Raw genomic sequence first — 4,754 nt, forward strand, 5'->3', positions numbered from 1 at the left:
GGGGGGGGGGGGGGAGAGATCAATGAAGCTAGATGGAGAGAAGCATAAGTCAGAACTATTACTTGTTTAAATCAAGTTGTTAGTACATCGACAAACCGGATGGAGTGAATTGAAATTGCCTTAGGTAATCATCAAGGAAGGGAAGTACTCTTGAATGAAGGAGTTGAAAATGAAGAAGATGACAATGTCACTCTTTTAGCGGGACATAGTCCTAGGGGTGGGAGAGAAAGAGTCCAGCAAAAACTATGAAGAACCAATTGAAACGCGGGAGGAATTGAAGACATTAATGAGAAAAATTTACATTCCGAAGCATTATTCTCGAGTACCCAAGCAAAAACTCTAGATTCTGCAACAGGGATCCAAAAGTATTGAAGAATATTACACAGAAATGGAGGCCGTTATGAATAGAGCATGCATTAATAAAGCAAAGAGGATACAATGGCTAGATTCCTTGATGGGATGAACTAAAAACTTGCTCACCAAGTGGATAGACATGCGTACTTTGATATGCAAGAATTGTTACTCCTTGCTATCAAAATCGAAGGGCAACTAGCTTGGGAGAAGGAGAACTCCAAGAGGTATGCTATTTCTAAGTCTATTACTTACAACGCTTGGAAAAAAAAATGCAAATATTGAAAGGATAAATTTCAAGGTTAGAGGCAAGTATGAGATTGAAAAAAAGAACAAAGATGAGACATCCAAGGGTAAAGAGGAAGTGGAGGAATACAAGGAGGTCATATTAGTCGTGATTGTCCTAACAATTGAGTCATGATCATAAAGAATGGACAAGTTGTCACACATAGTGAGAAAAGTGACCAAGATGAGCTAGTTGAAGAAGAAATCCAAGAGAATGAGGAAGAATTGAAAGCTTAAAAATAGTGAAAAGAATAATGAAATTGAAAAAAAATGAAAGAAAGTGAGTTGTTTGGCGAGGATCTAGAAGCGCAATGTTTTTACAAAAACCATCTTTATACTTATGTACAAGTAAGGATGTTTGGTCTCTAATGATAACATTTTTTATTTGCCTTCTATGTTTCAATCTCTTTTACAAGAATTTGAGAATATGTTCCAAGACGAAGTACCTAAAGGACTACCTCCCATTTAAGATTTTATTCGAGTGGCAGTCATTCCTAATAGGCTAGCTTATAGAGCAAACCCAACTGAGACTAACGAAATTCAGAGGCATGTTGGGGAGCTCATGGAGAAGGGCTATATACGAGAGAGTTTGAGTCCATGTTCTGTACCAGTCTTATTGATGCCAAAGAAAGATGGAACGTGGAACATGTGCGTGGATTCTTGAGCCATCAACAAAATCGCTGTAAAGTATCGACATCCTATTCCTAGGCTAGACCATATGCTTGATGAATTGCATGGTTCATATCTATTTACAAAGATTGATTTGAAATCTGGATATCATTAAATTAGAAGGCATATAGGAGATGAATGGAAAAGAGCTTTCAAAACTAAGGTTGGATTGTATGAAAGACTTGTTATGCTTTCTGGGTTAACTAATGCTCCTAGTACATTTATGCGCTTAATGAATCACGTTTTGAGAGAATATTTAGAAAAGCATGTTGTTGTACATTTTGATTATATTTTAATTTATTCAAAGACTTTGTATGAGCATGTGAAGTAAGTTTGATTATGCTTAAGAAACAGAAACTTTATGCTAATTTTAATAAGTGTAGTTTTGCCGGGAAAAAGTTAACTTTCTTGGCTTCATAGTTGGTAAGAATGGAGTAGAAGTAACTTCTTGCTCTGAAGTTGAATGAATCCTTAATTTGAAGGAAAAGAGACAGTAGATAGCAATTTGAAACTTACCCCTAATTTGAGCCCAAAATGGATTTTCTTAAATTGGGCTTGTTCTTGAGATTATTTCTCTTCGTTGTCTTTTATGGAAACATTTCTTGGAAGTGCGATTTGGATCGTCCTTGCTTGACGTATTCTCGTGTATCCTCGGATTGAAATTTTGAGTTTTCCTTTATGCTCTTTTCATAAATGCGACTAACTGTAACGACCCTAAATTTTACCTATTTAATCTAAGGTTATTACTATATCTTGAAATGCGGAATTTACATTAAATGGGCCCTTATCATAAATGCGACTACACCAGTCTTTTATTACCTCGTGAAAAATGATTACAAGGGAAAGAAAGGAAAGAAGAACAACACTGAAACAGTTGTCTTATACTACCCTATGGTTTATTATGCGTTTACAATTCAACCTATTCTAACCTATACTAATGATGCAAACCGAATTCAGACTATACTTAACCTATACTACAAAAATGGAAAACAACTACCCTATGCATGTGCTAGGGTCCCAGGGTGTACGATGCTGCTGTCGATCTCACATGGGTGCCTTGCCTTTATCTGAAAAGTAAAGTAGCACAAGGCTTGAGTATTTCTAGAATACTCAGTAAGTGACCCCCTATCGCGGTTATGCAACAATCACATGCAAATTGATGATGGGACGTATGTTTCATTCCGTTTTCCCTACGGTACTGTTCTAATGGATAAATTTGGACGTGTACCATATACTCTACACACAGCCCATACGTACAAGTATGAGCTCACCAGCTAGTTCACACACCGCTGGGCACTTTTCTTGTCCGGTGAGCATACTTTGGGAGCTCCTTAGGCCGGACACCCGTTAGAACTAGTAACTGTCACGGCAGCGCTATGCAAGGCATAATGATTGTTGTCCTGCCATTGGATGTACTCGTCCGTACCCTCGTGATGGGATAGGGTATCCCACAAATGCATGAGCACACATAATGCATGAGGTCCCCATTACTTCTACCTTTGTCATTAACAAATATAACCCCACTGTCCTATTTCATGCTTAACATGTCATTTTCTCATTTTAAGTTTACGTAACATACATAATCCTATCGGAGTTATATTTCGAGCAATTTACCGTATTTCATGTTATACATTACATGCTGTTTACATTCAAATATTTCATACAATCATGTCATAATCATTCTAGAACATCATAAACGTCATAAGCACTACATATCACATCAGACTAAATAGCATACATTCACGTTCACAAGATTACGTACTTAAGCACATCAGTCTAGCATACAATTTAATGACACGTGCGAATCCACAGGCACGTGCCAACATATAATAAATAACTCGTAACCTACGACGGGTGAGTCACTTACCTGGTAGGCCTTAGCCGAAGTACTCCCTAAAATATAAACGTAAGCTCCTAGCTCTTCATAAACGTCCTATGCTTCTGTTGGTGGTTGGTCCTATTGGATCATTCGACACCTTCGTTAGTATTTCACAAACATAATTAATTTTCAACTTGAATTTGTGAAATACAACCTTAAAATGATATATTTTACCTCAAACGAGGTCGAACCTAAGACCGAGAGGGTCAGAACGATGAGAAACGGGTCAGAAACAAGTTTCCCGAGCCGAATAAGCTGCTGGAGCCGAGAAGCCACCGCCGAGCCGATTAAGTCGCCAGAGCCGAGGGGTGTCATGCTGTAGATGTGCCACTTGGCACAACTAGAGGGCAACGCGTGTGCTACGGTCTCGGGATGAGGCGCGGGTTTTCGGGTTGATCGCGAGTGATGGGCCGGCCTAGGCTGAAGGAAAACATGTAGGTGGGTTGGGGTGTGAGCGTCGGGTGTCGGACTGGGCTTACGGGTCTCGGGTCGATTGGGTTTTTGCTCTCGAGACGTGGCTGGCGGGTTAGGCTACAACTGGGCTTTCTGGTTTGGGCTGAGGCGACTAGGCCGCGAAAGTGTCGTCGGCCGCGGTTTGGACAGAAGTGGATTGGGCTCTGTTCGGGTCATGGGAGTCTGGCCTTCGGGTCGAACTTCGTCTCCTTCGCCTGGTTACTCACCGATTTTCTGGTGACCTCTCTCTCACCTCAGTAACATCGTTTTGACGTCCTTTTTCCCTCCTTTTTTCTCCGTTTCCGAATCTCCTTCTCCCCCCTAATTCTATTTTTGGTATGTGTTTGGTTTGAAAAGGCTTAATACTCCCAGATTTGATAGGGTTTGGAAATTCGACGCTCTGGCTCCCTTGCCCGACGGTGTACAACGTGTAGGATTCGTCTAAATCTACCCCTGGTGTGTAAAATCTATGAGATTATTGTGAGGCTTAGTACTTCAATTGAGATAATGAGAAATCATTTCGCCTTTTTAGTTGGAACTTTAGGCGGTTCGCGAAAAAAGATAGCGAAAAAAATTATTCCTAAAGTCGAGACTAAAAGGAATTTATAAACCATAAGCCCATGGATCCATACATCTCAATTGGAAAAGAATCAATAGAAAAAGAAAGAATCAGAATTGATCGGTATATTTCTTGAAACAAACGAAAAAAAACGACCTTAAACTAGATTTCTTGGAACTTTAGGCGGTGTACAACGTGTAGGATTCATCTAAATCTACCCCTGGTGTGTGTAAAAGTCTCTGGGATTACTTTCGTTGTGTAAAACGGAGGTTTTGACATTTTTCTAGTTTTTCACTTTTTTTTCTTCTCTACAGGTATCTTCGGGGTGGCTGAAGGTCGGGTTCGAATCACTCCACAAGCAAGATTGATCATTTCGAGCTTGAATGATTCTACATGCAATCTAAACTACATAGAATTGCAAATAAACTTAGCCATTGGCTAAAGAAAAGCACAGATGCTTCTTTTACTATATTTTCCAAGTCTCCCTACAGATACAACCTACATGGCTTTATCTAGCCTCAAAATGAAACTACTGAAGGCATTCCAAAAGTTGTAACA

This window comes from Cucurbita moschata, unplaced genomic scaffold (genome assembly GCF_002738365.1).
Source record: "Cucurbita moschata cultivar Rifu unplaced genomic scaffold, Cmos_1.0 Cmo_Scf00104, whole genome shotgun sequence".
Taxonomy (NCBI): domain Eukaryota; kingdom Viridiplantae; phylum Streptophyta; class Magnoliopsida; order Cucurbitales; family Cucurbitaceae; genus Cucurbita; species Cucurbita moschata.